This window comes from Periplaneta americana, chromosome 8 (assembly GCF_040183065.1).
Source record: "Periplaneta americana isolate PAMFEO1 chromosome 8, P.americana_PAMFEO1_priV1, whole genome shotgun sequence".
Classification (NCBI taxonomy): Eukaryota; Metazoa; Arthropoda; class Insecta; order Blattodea; family Blattidae; genus Periplaneta; species Periplaneta americana.
The window spans coordinates 6,881,836-6,902,601 of NC_091124.1; the positions used below are offsets into that span (position 1 = coordinate 6,881,836).

Consider the following 20,766-nt stretch of genomic DNA (forward strand, 5'->3'; position numbering starts at 1 on the left):
TTACTTAATGTAAAGATTCCATATTCTCGTAATGCTGGGTAACTTTAGGTGCTGGACCCCGGACTCATTTCACCGGCATTATCACCTTCATCTCATTCAGACGCTAAGTAACCTGAGATGTTGATAAAGCGTCGTAAAATAACCTACTAAAATAAAAAATGTTCTCGTAATGGTGTAGTTAAACGGGACTGTTTACTTCATGTAAACATTTCATGTTCTTGTAGTTAAAAGGGACTGTTTACTTAATTGAACCAATTCCTCCTTTTGTCACAACGTGAGGCTGGAGTAAATTGTACTTTGACACAATTCTCACGCTGTTGTGTGGAAGGGCACGAATTCAAGTACATGTAAAGGTGGAATTCTTAATGTTTTGAAAACTTCCTAAATGGATTTTTGAAAGTCATGCGAGTAGTCTTCTCAATAGGCCTACTTGCACCAGACAGTCGTATCTTGTTCATGTCCCCTTTACATCATAGACGGGCATCGTGCCTCACTTGAGAATTTGTGCCTCACTGAACTTCACAGAGCTTATCGCTCTGAGTGACATCATCTTCACAGTCCCCGTTCCTCCCTCGCGAAGCTTCTAGGCGTGGGCAGGTTCTGTATCAGTTTCATAAGCAATATCAGTGGTGGTATAATAGCATTATCAAAGCAGCATGTACGCGTTAGAAAACGATTATTTCATGAGAAATGGGAGGAAGAGTTTTTTTGCTGTTTAGAAGGGGAGAACATACGACGTATGTTATGCTCGAAAATCCTATTAGGCATTAATAAATTTAATATACAACGACATTACTCCTTATGTCATAAAGAACATGCTGAATTAGAAGGTAAGACAAATTAAATGTTATTTTTCATACTATTCCGAAGAAAATTTATGATCTTAACATTTGCATAGTATACTAAATACGACATTATACCTTAAACACGCTGCATTAAAAGGTACGAGGAATTAAATGTTGTTTGTACGTATTATTTCCAAAAGAAATTTATAAAAAAAAAATATCAAATGTGCGTAGAAAACGAAATATGATTTTCTGAAATTATTTTAGGTCGAGAACGTGCAAATCTATTAAGTAATCTTGAGAAACGCCAGAATATTCAAGAAAATAAACGTAGACAACGTGATGGAATATTATTGGCTAGTTACGCAATTTCTCGCCTGTGATTTAAATCAATTCAATGATGGAGAAACAGTAAAGAGGTTTATGATTAAAGCTACCGAATTAATTTGCCTAATTAAATAAAAGTTTTCGAGTCTCTCACGTTAACGAGACGTTTTCCTAATAATTCGCCACTGACCGCCTTAGCGATTACGATAAGGTGACGCAGGTCACAGCAGTTTATGTTTCCCATCCTACTCTGAAGTCTCCTCTCCTAGTAAACAAACTATTTCAAATCGAGTGCCTCACGTAACCGAAAATTGTGCGTGCCCATGTATGCTTTACATAAATGGTAAACACTCTGAAAATATAATAGGGCTACAGTGTTGTCTTGAATGTGTTGTTAGAATCACCGCATCTAACAGCTTGACTGTGACCTCTGCTTACGTTGTGATGTCGATAAATATGATTATAGTTTTGTGATAGTTGTTACATGGTAATTAACGTAGCATTTGGAATGGAGGTTGTACCGACTTGGAGAAAAGTGTGTGAGAACTCCGAGGTACTCTGAACGCATAGCAGTTTCTATTCCCCTGTTACACTTTCTGTAACCTCATTCCTTCGTATAGCTTCTCGTGCATCCATGTGTTAAATGTAATGCGTTATGAATAGATGTCGTCTTTAAATTCCACAGTTCGCATTTTATAACTTTTGAATTATTGGAAATGAATGTCAGAATTAAGTGACTGAGTCCAACATCTACGTTTGAAGGCTAACCAAAGTTCAGTAAAATTGTTCATACTGCCATACTTAAAGTATGGGGGGGCAAAATTTTAATTTTGCGTTTAAGTAGTAGATTATAGATCGTTCGAAATCGATTTATTTTGAAGGAAATGGAAATGCTTAATTACACATATTCTCAGAGCATTTTGACTTTTACCGACATTACGAGAAGTGCAAGATCAGTGATTTCGAGGGAAAAATTGTTCCGGGGCCGGGTATCGAACCCGGGACCTTTGGTTTAACGTACCAACGCTCTACCACTGAGCTACTCGGGAACTCTAACCGACACCGATCCAATTTTTCCCTCTATATCCACAGACCTCAAAGTGGGCTGACAACCGTCAAGCAACCAACTTCGAGTGCACACTAACTCCGTGTGACTTAAATTGTGGTTTTCTGTTAACGAACAGTGACGTTTATTATGCAAATCAAGATTTCAGGTATAACTCCCTTTAAAGTTGATTTTATGTGACGAGAGTAAACGAATCAACTTTACAGGGAGTTATACCTGAAATCTTGATTTGCAAGATCAGTGATGTCCGTTTTGTATTTGAAGGTCACGCAAAAGGGAACAAGATTTCTTGTGACTTCGTAACAGATCCGGGCCACTTGTTACTTTCGTCGTGGCATAACTCAACCGAGACATTGCACATTTGTCTGTTGAGGTCCACTTGGTAGTGGTCTGTTGGTCCCCGCTTCTCGGCTCCGGCAGTGTATAACACTGCTGATATTAGTAGAAACATATTTGTTGTTTTATATGAGTTAATTATACACGAAAGAGATGGACGCTAAAGCTGACCTTTAACCTGTGAGGATTTTAGTAACTTAAAAAGGAATGAGCTTTAGGATCGTATTAAACTTTCTATTATTAAGTTACCGCATCAGGCAGGTATAATATGTATATGAGGAAGCTGTACCACTATCAAACGCGTCTGCTTGACCTGGCACACTGGCGTCAGCTGACTGCCGCGTCCTTGTTGCGGTTCGTGAGTGCAACGTCCCGGAAAACAGGACACAAGGCTCGGCGGAAAAAGGGCAATTTTTTTTTGGAAGTGTCAGTGTAAAAAAAGTGATGTGTATTATGAAATGAACAACAGAGACTATTATTTATATTTCTGTTTCGTTTACTCTCGTCACATAAAACGGTGAGTTTCTAAAGCAGTTCGTTTTAGAACGTGTTTGCAGGAGCCTCTGAGGCACTAGTAGCCATATTATAATTTAGAAAAAGTATCACGATGAGCAGTTTGTGTAAAGATACTTGGAATTGAGAAAAATAAGGTTTCTCTCATTGCCGTGTAGGTACTGCTTGTCTTTTGAATAATAGTTAAAAGAAAATAAACTTGTATAAACTGATAAAGCGTTCGCAACCTCACAAAAGAGGTGAATTGTTGCGAAACATAATGCGAAATTGTGCGTGTATACTTCGTGAAATCAGTTTTTTCTTGGCTAGCAACAATTGTAGATTTTAATCCCTTCATAGGACTTGATCGCATGTTCCTTGTGTCATATTTGGTTTTCAGCAAAGATGCGATAATTTGTTACGTATTTCAAACATTCATTTACTTCGGGCTTCTGTTCCTTTTTTTTAATGTGCGTGTGTTTGTGTGCGTGCGCTGTATGTATCAGAAAGAATTCGAAATCAGTGAGGGAATGCAACGAGTATATATACAGTACAGAGGGTCATTAAAACACGAAAAGGATTTCAAATTCATATTCGCAATCTAGGAGGCAGTGGTCAATATTTCCTATTGTAGCGATCTGGAAATTGAGGTATTTCGAAAGGTTATACGAGTAAAATAAATATTTTTTTCTATGATATTGCGTAAAGTTGTATTTTACCCACTGTTATCAGTGCGAAGAAGTGAGCCTTTAAATACTAGTGACTAAAAAAGTAAATCACTTGGGCACTGTTATTCACTTTACGCACTGCCAAAAAAAAAAATGTAATATTCAATATACAAACTTCATTCAATAAGAAATTAACTCCTTACCTCGATCTTTCATTACTGAAATATTACACGTAGCACAAATAAGTAACAAATTGAACATTCATATCTACATTTTAGCCCTTATTATTCTGAAGTTACATGTAGTACTCATTGTAACAAGATTTATCATTCAACTGTTCCTAACAGCTTTCTTGATTATGTGGCCCGTCTAGACGACCATGAAATCTTGAATATGAATAAAATAGGTTGCCATTCCATGGATACTTCTTAATGTTCTGAGTTTAGATGACATCGTGATCTTATAACCTCTCCAACTTGAAATATTTATTTAATGTAAATTTGTGCTATCGTAGGAAAAACATTGTATAACATACATTCGTAAAGTCATCTTTTGGCCCTCGCGCCTTTACGAACTTGTCTCATAAACAACTATTATCAAAACTGATCTTTATTTCACCGTCCTTAGTAACGTAAACTTCACAGCAGTGAGTTACTTTTTAATCGCTCTTTCTTTGACAACCAACACATTAGTAACAATAAAATTCATACATTCATTCATTTACAAACAACACATGACAAAGAAAAGACATACTATTTAAAATTAAATTTAGATATCAGTAATGGATAAAATATTGTAAACAGATTTTATGCGTCCTCGAACTTTAAACTGTTGACTCGCGGATAAAATCTAATTTTACTCTCTTATGGTATAAATTACTAGTTCATTAACGTTTAGGTGGTATTAGACAATAAAAACACCGGAATTCACAAGGCTTTTGTTTTATTTCAATAAATAAACAGTCTTTTGTTTGCTTACGAGTCGACGTAAAACAGTCAGATATCCCATGCGTATTTTGAAGACCATCTGTGTTCATAGGCTGGCAACTTGACGATTTGTAACGCAGCGTCGCGAATTGGGCCGTGCGTGGAATTACAGATTCCACATTCCATCGTGTCCGGAGCCTGCAACATTAAGTGCTCGAGCCTTTGACGAATCCTTAGACTTTTTCTCATAGTTCCACCGAAGTTGATAGAGCGTTGTCAAAGAACAGACTAAAAATAATCGGATCAGGTCCTTTTTTCGCATCCTATCCCTGGCCTTCCAGCACTTTGTGTAATGACTGTAAGGAGCGGATTCCTATGTAATTAAATATTTTTCTTGCGTGTGATAAAACACAATTAACAAAGTTAAAAATTCCGAATGTCAAGTTTCAACTTTAAAACCCGAATTTTATTTCACATAAAAACACATATTTTCACAAAAAAAATTATGTAAATACATATTTTCAGGAAATCTATTAGAAACAATCTTTTTAAGAATTCTTGGTTGCTTCGTGTTTCTATGGGCTGTGTGGTGTATCAGTGATCCATTTTTGTAATAGTATCGCCTCAAGTTCTGAGAACTGTGTTTAACCAGCTTTTCTGTTCCTCCTTTGAAAGCATTGCGACTGTATTCTGCAACCGCTTGCTCACAACTGCTCGTCTTATTGTTGTCACTGTGAACAGACATGGAGGGGGGGGGAGGCATGTAAGACCTGTGGTATAAACAATATTGCCTGGCTCCTTCGCTGCAGCATAGTTGCCACTTCTAAAAAATCATGTATTAGAACTGCAAATAGACTACAAATTCTTCGATACTTCTTGTATTGAAAACGCATTTCAGTCAAGGGAGTATTAGTTTTCTAAAAACATTAGTAAAAATTGGTATTGTTTTGTTATTGTATCTTGGGCCCAACGGAGTAAAATTGATGAAAATTGAACACATGGAAAATAATGTGGGGGATTAGACGCATTATATTACATTATAATACAAACGCGTACAATTAAGGTAAAAGGATTGTTTGCAAATATGAATTTATTGATTTTACAGTACTAATATGGTTTTACATGATGTTTTACAGTTTGTAGAAAATTTCTAAATAACTGAGAATCTTCCAATGCCATCTCCGTGGACTCTACTTTCTCATCCAGACTTCATTCCTTTTTTCTATGAGTTCTGTCCTCCACAGATATCATTCTTCGACAACAGCAAGCACAACATCTAAATACTAGATATCATCGTCCGCTATTTTGATTTTCTTTTAATATTGTAATTACATTTATTTTAATATTTCAGTTACATTTATCTTAATTAAATTATATTAATATTTTACGGTACATTTATTAAATATTTAAATTAAATTTGGAAACTCACGTTTAACTCAAACTTAGACAATGGAAACATTTTGTAAACGGATTTGAAATTAGCGCGAAGATTTCTGTTTCTTCTCTTTTGACAGACAAACGGTTGAGTCTTGACTTGTCCGCCAAACGAAAACGCACATTTGTTTAACTCGTCGTACCTTGAAAACCAACAAACATTTTGAGTAGCGGCAACTTTTAATAGTAATTTTCATTAGCTGGCCATACACATTTTTTCCTCTGTAAAATCGTGGCGTTTTGGAAATGCACGGTTGGCGCGCAAGAAAGAACGGTGCGTGGAATACTGCCTTCGCCCATACACCGTAAATAAGTCACCAGGGGATTTTTCACTTGATAGCGTGGCGCGTTCCGTTTCCGTGAGTGTATGGTCAAAAACTGTCATCTAGACGTTGTCATGTACAAATTTTCAACGTGACTCAGTATGTCGCACGTGCTTGAGAGGCGAAGCGCGCGTGTTGAAATTTAACTATTTGGAGAGAGAAAAGAAAAAAATATGTGTAATTGTCTGTGCTATTATAGGAACTTCATTTAACAGAAATAAAGAAAAGGATGTTTCTAGCAGAAGACCTGGCTAGCTGAAAGAGGTAATAGGTATTGTCACATGTCTCTAATGAGAGAACTAACATAAAATAGAATAACCCGGAGGATTTTAAGAATTAAGGCCCATTCACAATGAAAATTAAACATAACGTAAACATTAACATAAGCACATAAACATATGCCACAAACTTAAGTAGCCAAGGCCCATTCACAATGAAAATTAAACATAACATAAACATAACACGTGTGTGGAAACAAACATACCGAATCAACAAAACTACAGAATCTATTACATAAAAATGGAGAATTGCACAATGACTGATGATGTAGCTATTCAATTTATGTTTCTAATAACTACAATGGCATCAGTATATGGCTTTCAATACTTGAAATCAAAGAAACGGAGATGTAAAAAACGAGGATGGATTCATCTATTGAATTAGAGAAGAATACAACAGGGGGACTTTTATAACCACATTCACATACTAATATATTTTGAAACACTAATTCTTTGAACTATAAAATAATGTTAGCTATAAAATGATTTAACTAATACCAATCTTCAGAATTCATTTTCTGTGCTATTTTTTTCCATACATTCTCTTTTAATGTAACATCTTTGTATGTTTTATGTTTCTTGTCGTATAGACAAGGGTTTTCTTGGTATAAAATAATCAACTTTTCGTCATATGATTCCATATTGCGCGCCTAGCTATCATCACGGCCAATAGATCAAAATATTGCTTGTAGGCAAAGCCCATGAGATGTTAAACAAAAAGTGAAAACACGCTTTCAGCTTGTGTACTGTTTCCAAATCGCATAAACATAAGCATGAAAGTTTGGAGTTTGCAAACTTTCATGTTAACGTCTTATGATTAAGATTAAGTTTATGCTTATGTAATTCATTGTGAATGCTTTCATTAAATAACATGGACACAAGGTTTTATGCTTACGTTATGTTTATGTTTAATTTTCATTGTGAATGGGCCTTTACTTAAGGATGAGTGGAGAAACCTTCGACAAATTTCTGAATTTAACACTACTCTCCGTTTCCTCGCCACTGAACGTAATTAACAATAATAGATCAAAATACGACAGGCTGGTACATTATTGATCATCGCTCGAAGCACCAGTTTTCTTAAACTTCTCGCATTTTTTAAGCTCTTTCCTGAAAGTGTCTCTCATAGACTGAATTTTCTTCGCAATAAACTCACGATCAACTTTATTGTTCAGCTTACGACAAACATTTGACTAGAGCATCATTCCTGCATTGTTCAGATTTCTGTTCACATAATACTTCGATTTCACCTATCACAAAGCCGGATCTATAAATCTCAATAAATCCCGTCAAAAAACTCTATTAGCATGACGAATGTCAGCCATCAATCCTTTACAGTGGCGTATGCAGAATTTTGTTAAGAAGGAGGGTTAGAATTATTTATTTATTTTATTTTATTGGGTTATTTTACGACGCTGTATCAACATCTAGGTTATTTAGCGTCTCAATGATATGAAGGTGATAATGCCGATGAAATGAGTCCGGGGTCCAGCACCGAAAGTTATCCAGCATTTGCTCGTATTGGGTTGAGGGAAAACCCCGGAAAAAACCTCAACCAGGTAACTTGCCCCGACCGGGATTCGAACCCGGGCCACCTGGTTTCGCAGCCAGACGCGCTGACCGTTACTCCACAGGTGTGGACGGTTAGAATTAAAATTATTTACAGTTTACATTATCGGTGTTTTAAATTTTATGTATTGATGATATTATTATTGTTATATTATTATTATTATTATTATTATTATTATTATTATTATTATTATTATTATTACAGTAGAGAGCTTTCTAAAGGTCCCTTCCGACCAATGTTGAGATTACCATATCAGATTATAGTCCTCTAAGAGCAATGCAAAACCTTCAAAATGTGATTACTCCAATAATGCGATAATGGTATATCTGTAATGTGTTAACTTGAGCTATATATATAATCATAATTTTCCTTACTGTGTGTACCTAAAAATATTGTGTTCACTGTTTTTATTATTATTATTATTATTATTATTATTATTATTATTATTATTCCTACATGAATTTGATTAAATAGTCGACCTGGTTGGCAAGTTGGTATAGCGCTGGCCTTCTGTGCCCAAGGTTGCGGGTTCGATCCCGGACCAGGTCGATGGCATTTAAGTGTGCTTAAATGCGACACGCTCATGTCAGTAGATTTACTGGCATATAAAAGAACTCCTGCGGGACAAAATTCCGGCACATCCGGCGACGCTGATATAACCTCTGCAGTTGCGAGCGTCGTTAAATAAAACATAACATTTGATTAAATACTGGTGAGCGATCTCGGTCTGTGATCGTGTGAAGTATGGCTGCAAGGCAGGCAGATGCATTGTGGCAAAGATAAACGACGCATTGGCTTACGTCTCCATTCCGACGTTCTGAAGTAAGAGCGATGCCATCAGTACCAATAACAGTATCTTACTTTTTATTTTTCTGCATATCTTCGCCACCGCCTACAATTCTTGGGCTGATGCGAAATTAAAGAAAAATACTAATTGTAAAACTTAAAACGTTTTAGTCAATTTCTTCTGAAAATATCATTACCCATGTTTAAGCATTAAAAGTGTTTCCAAGGAGAACATCCTTGATCGGAACCAGCAAGAAGTCAGTCGGCCGCGTGGAGGCACAGCTGCGATATGCGACCGTCCTTCGGGTCGGTCCCGTTTTAACGGGCTGATGTTTCGTCTCGTAATGGAGTTATCTTTGTCTGCTTTTTGGTCTGACTCAGCATGATGGCGTTATTAGAACCACGAACCGTCGAATGTGTCACCCGTGTCTGTTAACCTGGCATGCACTGCCCTTGGGACGATGACGTTCCAACATTACATAGGCCTCTTATCCATATTTGCATGTTGCTGTGTAAAGTTGTCTGCATAATGAGAATTTACGTAAAGATTAATTTTTGGTCCTACAGAATATATCTGTTAATGGTAACAATGGTTATTAGACGAGAAAAATTCGCTCCGGCGCCGAGGATCGAACCCGGGTCCCTGGTTCTATCCACAGCACCAGATCGAATCCCCCTCCTCTAGTGTTTTTCCCTTTGTGACGTAACTCCAAGTTCGACATAATTATATGTTGACATATTAAGTCAACTGTCATTATACAAGGAGCGTACTCAATTGAGTGACTTGGTGGCCGAGATTTCACAGTAAGTATTATGCACTGTTGGGCGAAGAATGTACGTAAAGATTATTTTTTGGTCCTACAGAATGTATCTGTTATGGTAACATTGGTTATTAGAGGAGAAAAATTCGCTCCGGCGCTGGGAATCGAACCCGGGGCCCTGATTCTATGTACCAAGTGCTCTACCTGCTGAGCTACGCCGAAGTTCAATCCTTGTATAATGACAGTTGACTTAATATATATTGGCAACATATATGTCGAACTTGGAGTTAGGCCCAAAGGGAAAAACACTAAAGGAGGGGAATTCGATCCGGTGCTGTGGATTTGAACTTCGGCGTAGCTCAGTGTTAGAGCACTTGGTACGTAGAACCAAAGACCCAGGTTCGATCCCCGGCGCCGGAGCAAATTTTTCTCCTCTAATAACCATATTGAGAATTGTTAACTTCTGCATTATACGACTCTAGAAATGTCAGATTTCTTTAAAAAAAATTTGATAAACTTTGTTTTCGCCTCATCTAGAAGCTCATTTCTTCTAATTTTCAAAAATATATAACTTGTACCCATTATCTCAATAATTTCGTAATTATTTGGGAATTTATAATATAAGCGCACTATACTTTCTAGACCTTACGCCATCTTCAGTGTCTGTTTACTCCTATTTGACTTTTCCGACATTTGTTATCCTTCCGAGGGACAAAAAGTAGACTTCCAACTGGGCAAAAGATTTCATTGAGGTACCAAATTAAACCTTTTTTTTCTTAAACAATTTATTGATCGATCAGCGCATTTAGCGCTATACAGATCATTTCTAAAAATTATAAATACAATATATGACACTGAATTGAGGGCAGCCTAGATTGGGCTCCTCAATGAACAAAAATAATTGTTAATAAGAAATTGTTTGCATAGGTTGGTGTGAAGATAAATTTTGATTATAATATGAGGTCCATTGGAAGTCGGCTCTTGATTCTGGTGGGAAATGTGGACTTCTTTCCGAGAGAGTAATGGACGGCGCCTGGAACATTTTCTAGGTTGTTATAGAACTTCTTAGCTTGTGAATGAATGAACTGTTTGATTTTGTGTAGTTGGCTGTTACGGACAAACCAAGGACAGGCATAAAGCAGTAGAGGTCGTAATAGAGATGTGTAAAGTAGCATGCGATTTTGTAGCTTTAGAGATGATTTCTTGTTGAGGAGCGGATATAATTTAGCGAGTCTTGAGTAGGCCAATTTAAGTTTGTTGTTGATGTGATGTTTCCATGACAGACGGCGATCTAAGTGCACTCCAAGATATTTTACAGCTTCATCCTTTGGTTTCCACGGTATCACGTTGGTTGAAAGATTTATGCATGGAGGATTAGCAGGACGACACAAAGTAAATATCATTGCTTCGCATTTATTGTAGTTCAGTGCGATGCGCCAGTTTTCAATCCAAGGGCATATGATGTTTAAGGCTTCTCGAAGGTGATTTGAGGCTATGTTAATGTTGCGATGGGTTGCATAAATAGCTGTATCGTCTGCATACATAGCAATTTGTGCAGTTGGTGTTGCAGGAATGTCCGAGGTATATACATTGAATAATATCGGACCTAAGATAGAGCCTTGTGGAACGCCAGCACTAATGGGTCTAACAGAGGAGTGAGTACAACCCACTTTTACTGAGAATGTGCGATTTGACAAGAAACTAGTCATTATGTTGCATAGGTAATCTGGAACGCCGGACTTGTGTAATTTGTACCGAAGACCTTTATGCCAAACTCGATCAAATGCTTGAGTGAAGTCAAGAAATGCGACTGCAGTCTGGTCTTTGTTTTCAAAGCCCTGTGCAATTTGTTCAGTGATACGAAGCACTTGATGGTTGGTAGAGTGATTTCGACGAAAGCCAAACTGATATGGAGGTAGGATGGATATCTGAATTAGAAACGTATCCAAGCGTTTCAGCAAAACCTTTTCAAAGACTTTGGATATAGTTGATAAAAGACTTATGGGACTGTAACTTGTTGGATTCGAAGCAGGTTTTCCAGGTTTATGAATTACAATTATTACTGCATGTTTCCAAGTATCAGGGAAATATTCCAGACGAAGTAGAGCATTGAATAATGAAGCTAGGTTTGCTAGAGCTTTACGAGTAAGATACTTCAATACAAAGTTTGGGATGAGATCGTATCCAGGAGATTTCTTTGTTGGAAGTTTCTGAATTATTGAGTGGATCTCATTTGGCGAGGTGAAGTTTACGGGCAATGGTGCTGAAGGATAATTATTCGGAAAAAGTTCTATTTCTTCGTTGAATTCTTTATTCTTGATTGGGTTTGGTATGAAAGAGGCTTGAAAGGTGTCTGCGAAAATTTCACACTTTTCATTGTCACTTGCAAAAATTAAACCTTAAACATGTGGATTTTTACATAATGGTGGCTTATCTCTTGAATGGCTCAAGATAAATAACGTTCTCCATATGTAGGGGATCATTTTTGGTGAAATAAGTTTTACTCTAGATCAGTTTCTAATGGAATTAGATCAGTCCAAAATTTTATTAATTTTTTCAAATAAAAATTCCTTTGTGCCCCCAAATATATATATATATATATATATATATATATATATATATATATATATATATATATATATATATATATAATTTGAACTGGTAATGGAAATTACGGGAAAACGGCTGAACGGATTTTAATAAATGGCCCCTCATTTTGAAGCTTGGAACCCAAAGTTTTTCGGAAAAGTAGTAGTTTTCAGTGAAATGTCAATTTTCCTACATAATTTTCCTATTTTCCAAAATCCATCTGTTGTCAGTTTTGAGAACTAGGCTAATTGTATTCAATCACGGCCGACTTGATTGAATTTCAGAACAAAACACAGACTACAATAAACAATAGGCTATTACACGAAGGCCATGACCTGCAGGATTGCCGACATATTTAGAGCTCAATTCAATTTATTAAAAACTGATTCTGCAGTGTATAATTTTCTGAGTACAGCTTTGTATTGGATATTCAAATCTACGAAACTTGAGGTGGTTTAATTACATTATTACCATTAGAAATTAAATATTGTTATAGTTAATATCATGATGCGTGTACATAGTATTGATGCTATAGTGATATGAAAGTGAAAAGTTTTGAGGTTAGGTAAGTAAATTTAGATCTTTATTTCTATAATTTACTGAGTGACTGCTATATATAACTACAAAACTTAAGATAATAATGTTATTAAAAATCAATAATTTTTATACTTATTAACCCACTGGGGTTGAGTCTTTTTCATATACTTAATGACGGTGTGGTGTAGATATTGATATATGTCATTGTCTTCAGTATTGGCTCTAGAGAGCGCAAAAATTACAGTTCCTAAGGAAAGACAAAAAAGGTATTACTTACTGATAAAATAAGAGGCCTAGAAAATTTTGCAGTGTCCAGATCATTTCAGCAAGATCTCTTAGTAGGATAAAATGATTTTACGCTCTACATTTCAAGTTCTACATGCAGCAGCTATACGAAAATGCTATTGTTCGAAAGCTTAGCAAACCTGACATTTTTTTAACTTTTGCCTACAATCCACAATGACCTGAAATAGCTACTGCTATCGTCCTGACATTGATACTTGCGTTTTCGCGTTGAAACTCAAAAACTGAAGTTGGATAGGTTCAAGAAAAAGTATTTGGCTTAAAAAAATCCATTCAGAGGGAGTATGTTTCATTATCATGGAAGTAAATAACTATCAAAAAGACAAGTATTCTTCATTGAAAATAAATGTGAAAAATTTTTATTTGAACGTCTAACGAACTTAGTTTGCAGCAGCATTTGCTGCACAAGCCACTAGTTCAATATAATTCTCATGTTTGAATTATATAAATTGCTTACTTTATTCCCAAGAATCAATTCACCGAAGTTTGAAAGACATTAAGAAAAAATGTGTCTTTTTATCCTAACAGTCTGTTAGGTTTTAATCTTTGCATAAAAATATATATTACTCAAGTCTATTTAAACTTGAGTAATAGGCTATACATTTTTCTTGGTTGTATATTTTCAGAAATATTCGTACATGACATACATTTTGTATACATAATTTTTATTGCAACTTTTTGTTGTTACTTTGAAATCTATACTAATAATAAATCTGTAGCCAAAATTTTTCTGGTAATTTTCGATTTTCCAAACATAATTGGTGTTAACATGTATAATTAACCATCCTGAGACCGAAAATCGCTTTTTTGACATTTTTGTATGTATGTATGTATGTATGTATGTATGTATGTATGTATGTATGTATGTATGTATGTATGTATGTATGTATGTCTGTTTGGATGTTTGTTACTTTTTCACGCGTTAATGGCTGAACTGATTTATATGAAAATTGGAATATAAATTAAGTTCATTGTAACTTAGATTATAGGCTATATGTCATCAAAATACTCTATTTAAAAGGGGGATTATAAGGGGGCCTGAATTAAATAGATCGAAATATCTCGCTTATTATTGATTTTTATGAAAAATATTATATAACAAAAGTTTCTTTAAAAACGATTTCCGATAAGTTTTATTCTATGCAAAATTTTTGATAGGACTGATATTATTGTGATGTACCGAAGTACATAATATTTCCGTGTAGGAATTCTGCATTACCAACCATATGGCGAGATATATCAGTTTTAAAATAACAATGGTTTTTATATTATCATGTCCACGTCAGATTAATATACGATTTATTTCGAATAAATTTTATTCAGCTTCCTCCAACTGAAGGCTGCCTAGAAGACGAAGCTTACCATAAAATTGTTGTTATAATGGAAAAAAAAAAAAATAAAACAATGGAGAAGAAAAAGAATAAGAAATAGCACAATTAGAAATAATTGGAAAAGACTAAACAATACATCATTAATTCCAGAAGAAACAGAAAATGTCCTAGTATCTATTAGCTATTGGATGATCACAGTCGTCTATTTAGCACTGGTTGCAAGACCCAACTTAAGTGAGCAGATCGCCATAGCAAGGAGCTCAATCTATATAACTGTAGAGATGGTTTCTTAGGATTTTTATAGATCCCTTCACTGCAGACATAGACACTTCAATGACAAGAGTTTTTCCTAGACCAAACTGCTTGCAAAAATGCGCGAATCTTTTTGTGATGGTTCCTCTAGCCCCAATCAGTAATCCAATAACTTCGATCGACGTTAGATGATAGTTTTCCTTATAATATGGTATAGTGGGGTCGTATATGTCGCATTTTTCCTGATGTACCTCAGCAGGTTGATTTTCGCACGTTTCCATCCTTACAGTTGGATCAATTATGAATCCGCGATGCGGATAGCGATGATGTCAATGCGCCTTGTAGATCCATTTGTGGACAAACCACGGACCTCCTCCTCTACTTGGTAGTTTTTTTCCCTCGTAGGGCCGATGCTAGGAGGGATCGAATCTTGTGGTGACGACTATTCCTCAGTAGTTCTCCATGAGGACAGGCTCCCAGAATGTGAGCAAGTGATTCTTTCTCACTCCGACAATGTCGGCAGTGGGTTCCATTCTAGACCTGCCTGGTAGAGCACGTACTGGGCAGACATTGGCAGTCATCTTAATAGCGTCCTTCCATTCGCTGCTGGTCAATCCATTCGGTTTAGATAGCCATTTATTACCAGGCGTGTATTCTTTATATAGAATGACTCCCTTTCCTTTATGAGGCAACGTACACCAGGAATCAAATTCTTTGTCTCGTAGGAGTTTTCGTAAAGATGATACGTTTACCTGATCAGGGGAGTCAATATTTGCCAATCCAAGTTTATCCAGACTTGCTTGTATTTCATTGGTCAAATCACGTGTATTTGAAACATATATGTTGTTTGTCTTTGCAAGTAATTTGCAGGCGTTGATAAACTGTAGAAAAGCTTCCCAGCTTGCTTTATAAAGACCAAGTCCTTTGTATTTCTTAGAGGAAGATCGGCTATGAAATGGAAATCTCACATAGCTAATGCTATGGAAGAACGTGGACTGCAAATAGGAGACTGGAATAACCGGCAATTTTGGAAACAAAAGACTAACTCCTAAATGGGGAATGTCAAAGAAGAAGAAGAAGAAGAATAAAGATAAAACAAATGACTGCATTTATTTAAGGCGGCCTTGGAGTCCTTGGACAACAATCGGATTAATATACGGATGATATGATATATGTTTATAATATACTAAATATTATTATATTATAAAGAGAGAATGTTTGTGTGTTTGTATGAAGCAATCTCAATAAACTATTTAATAGATTTAAATAATTTTTTCGTCATTTGAAAGTGTACTTCCTTTAGATGGACGTAGGCTTTATGTCATTACAGAAGCCCATGCATGAGTGAATCGAGGACTGGACACAAATGCATGATAATATAAGGTAGGACTAAACAGAACCTTAGGCACAGAAAACTTTATATAATTAGCTATATGTACTGCAGTTAAATTTAATGCTGTTTGGAGGTACCGTACTGAAATTTGATGTCTGATTTGTGTTGCGTTTTATATGAAAGAATGAAAGCCAGAGATGGAATAATTTTACAAATATACACGCGGCACATATTAAGTAATAATTATTCCATTAACATAACTACATATTTTTAGTGCTTAATTACGTATTTGGGTGAGCTACGGTATTGTATACTTAATAGGTAACAGTTCTATGTATTGCATAATACTCCACATTGAATAATTAACAAACCAACATCTTCAGCATGACTTGTGGTTTGTAGGCCATCTCAAACCCCAAACTCCACTCCTCTGAGCGCGAGATCTTATATACTCTGTTAGTTATGGCCGAATGTTACAATACAAACAATTAACTTAAGTATTTCAGTCATAACGTCATACAATACCAGATGAAACTATGCAGTAATTACATGATTGAAATACGACTATTTGGTCTAGGGAGCATCCGTTTTCGTTCCCAGAATAATTCGTTTAACGTTTGTAAATTAGTCTTGAATACGTTGCGCTGCTGGAAAAGTTTTTCTTCCTGAGATTCAAGAGCCCCCATAGCCAATTAAAGACTTAGGTAGGTACTTTCAGTCGTACATCCGTTATAAACACACGTTTTAAATAATATAGGGCAGTACAACACCTTATTTCAAACTGTATCGTTTGGTGACAAGACCTTCTTCCAGCTGAGAGTAACAACCTTCAGTTCTTACAAATCTATTATATTTCAGACGCTGTTAGGTCTAACATAATACCAAGCTTGAAAGTAGAATTAATCGAACAACTCCAGAACCTATTGCTTGGTAATAACAGTTACATTCATAGTTCTAAATACAACTTTAACGGAGGTTTTCTGTGGACTCTGCACTGTGCGGCGGCGTCAAGAAGTCTGTGCCGGGGTAGATCAGACTCTGGATGAGTCCTTCGAAGTAAGCTTTTCCGGTAGTTTCGTTCGAAATGAATAATAATGAAATGGAACAGAAAACAATGTTGGCTTACTTCAAATTGCAAACGTGATTCTGGGTCAGATGGACATGACAGTACTGTTATGGAGAATGATATGCAAGAAGCATCTGTTCAGAGTTGAGCCAGTGTTGGGAACTCGGAACCAAAGCGTGCTGAAGACATTATGTAGTATTGAGGTTGTTCAAGATTAAAGTTCTTGAAGCCAGGGTCATTTGGAAGAGATGGAGGGAACATGATTTCAAAACTTAATAATAATGATGATAATAATAATAATAATAATAATAATAATAATAATAATAATAATAGGTTAAATGAGTTCACATATTTTTAATTAGTTAGTTTCCTTTCGAACTGCACATGCGTATAAACAGCTACCAGTGACTGCTTCATTGTGATCTTTCTGCGGATGACGTTTGTTCCCCTTTCTACTTGAAGAAGCAGCGCCTGCGATGTGAACTTAAGGTGAATAGAACATTCGCCCTCGCTTTGCTTTATAGATTGTGCCCCATACATTAAAAAACGTAGAATTTGTAGTGAAAATGCAATAGACCCACATGTGGTGTAGAAAAATTGAATGTGATTAGCTTGGCATAGAAATTAAACTAGGATTATTGTGAAACAGTCTCTATTTCTCAACATAATTTCCCCTGAGAGTCACACACTTGGTCCACTACCAATGCTGCTATACTCCTTGTCTGCAAAGAAAGCCTTCTGCTGTGGCGATAACCTCTTCATTTGACGAAAATTTCTTCCCAGTCATGTGAGCTTTGAGCTTTGGGAAAAGAAAGAAGTCTGAGGGTGTGACATCTGGTGAGTAGGAGGAGGAGGGTTGTGGCAACAATTCGAACCGTACTTCGTGAGCAGGTGCACTGTCGTGATGAAACAACAATTTCTTGTTGGTCAGTACCCGGCCCTTTCAGTTGCTGTAGGAGATTTGAATAATATTCTCTCACAGTTTGTTATTTTTCTCGAATCGAGCCACACTCCCTCGAAATTTGATATCCTCTGTTAGCAGACTCGAAACCCACCTTGCGGAGACCTTGGACATGCCCAATACATTGACTAAGATGAGGCTCACACCCGTTCACTTGAGATACGCATAACTTCGCTAATTTCCCGCACTTTCACTCGACGGTCATTCTTATTTCTTGCTGTGGGGATCGCCTTCTACACTCTCTCAGCCATGTTTATATAGTGCCTCCCATTTGTTCACAGTTGAAAACGCTGGAGGGTATTCCCCAGTCTGTTGAACTCATTCTCTTTTTTACGAAATATATAATGACAGCAAGAAGCTCGAAATTTTCCATTTTTGTCAATCTGTTTCGCGCACAAACTTCAAAATTAAAATACACAAAATGTAACTTAGTCGACAGAAAATTATGATTTTACATGCTTGAACTAATGTAAACTGACCACTAACAATGGCGACATGCCTCATAAAGAATATGAGTTGTGTTAGTAGCGTGCGTAGCTATGAACAAATGGTTGATTATGAAATGAAATCAGAAAAAATATTCGACCATTACTACCTAATAGTTATTTTATGTTCTTGGTTAATTATGATTCTAGGGAGAAGTGGTATCAGTTTTTTTTTAAAATTCCTTTACAAAATCTATCAGTGTTGGACGTAAAGGACTGTCATGAGATTACCAGAAATAAATTACCATGTCGTTACTTGTTGCAAAGCAGATGTAGATCTGAATCTGAGGGAGAAGTTTTCGATTGGAGGCATATTTATAGTTGATGTTCCTGCCACAAGAGTTTTTGAGATCGTTACAGAAACTCATTAGGATCTGTTTTGTTTAACTTGCCATTTTGTGATATTTTGCGAAGTGTTGTAGCGTTAATTTTATATCATGTGCCTGGTGTATGGTGAATATGGCCTAATTTCGTCCACTAGTCACTGATGTTTTCAAGCACGCTTTTTGTTTAATAGTCCTGTGTTCTTAATTCATACGCCTCATCACAGCTGCTTTTCAATATGAATCCTCTAGATTCAAAACCCCCTAAAGACCATTTTATTCATAGATAGATAGATATTTATTAGCCTTAGGAAATACAATGATTTCATGGCATCGTCAGAGTGAATACATAATAAATATGCGGTTACATACATGTTTTTCCGACATACAAGATATCTACAATAATATACAAATAATATACAATCAATACATTCAGTAATGAAGTCAATTCTCCACAGTTTTCTTCAGACCATTACTTGTACAAGGTTCTTGGTTTCCTTATCCTCTTGGGCAGTCTCACCCCAGACATGAATCAGATAGAAAAGAAGAGCAGTAAACACAAAAGGAGATACTAACTACTGTGAGCTAAATTTGGAGTGCTAAACTAAGATACTCATTGACAGTAAAAGGCATGTGGAAAAGTAAAATATGTTTCACTGACTTTTTAAATCTAGCATAGCTAAGGGCTTTAGTTTCAACAGGGAGTTTGTTGTAAAGTCTTATCCCTGTATGTGATAAGCTATTGAGACTTTTGGATAACCTATGATGATTAAAATGTAAATTATTGCATGTTCTTGTGCTGTAGTTGTGATAATCAGAGTTTATTTTAAAACTATCATAATTTTGGTGGATGAAACAGACTGTTTCAAGAATGTAAATACAAGGTAGGGGCAAAATATCAAACTCTTTGAATATTTTTTTACTATCCGAGCGAATAGGTACTTTCTTTATAATTTTCAATATTCTCTTTTGCAGTCTAAACACTTGTGCAAGTTTTGATGATGACCCCCAGATAATTATCCCATATGATAATACAGAGTGAACATAGCCAAAGTAAACTGCTCTAAGTAGTTCCTTGGGAGTTATATTGGTTAGGACACGGAAAGCATAACACAAACGACTTAGTTTATCAGTTAAGAATTGAATATGACTTTCCCACGTGAGGTTGGAATCAATCCATATTCCTAAAAATTTTGTACAATCGACGTCCTTTATTCCAGTATTATTAAGTAGTATTTCAATGGAGTCAAGTAGTATTTCAATGGAGTTATGCCCACATATTGCTTGCTAAGAATGAATTCTAATGATTTATATAGTTCGAATTCGAAAACCCATTAAATGTAAAGAAAAAGGTTTGTTAAAAGTCATTGTAAGGTTGAAAATTCTTTCTATTTGTCACCAGTTACTGTCAAAATTCTTCAATTTGTGAAAATGGATATAGGGGATTTTGAATCTATAGGATTCATATGTGATTGTTTCTTATGATTTCATTTTTAATGAACCTTGTCTTGTTACTTCAGAAATATCATCTCACTGGTTTAAAGTCGACTCTTGCCTTTGCATGTTACAGTTGTGGTGTAGAATTCTATAGTTGTGTAGTAATCGTAATTTTCTTTGAGGGTTCGTGTATGTCTACTTCTCTTGCTGATGTGCCTGTTTGTTAGTTGAAACCAACTTCAGCTATGCTAATAATAATAATAATAATAATAATAATAATAATAATAATAATAATAATGATGATGATGATGATGATCATACCGTTTGCAGTCGTAAATCCGTGCAGCTATTTCAGTCACTGCATTTTTGTGCTGCTGAGAGCACGCTGATGTACATT

General features: G+C 35.9%; 1 protein-coding gene across 1 annotated transcript in view; it reads left to right on the forward strand.

The window, feature by feature from the left end:
* LOC138704435 (WD repeat-containing protein 47) overlaps window positions 1–20,766 on the forward strand; it is a 193,905-nt gene that overhangs the window by 130,674 nt on the left and 42,465 nt on the right. The gene's annotated exons all lie outside the window — the stretch shown is intronic.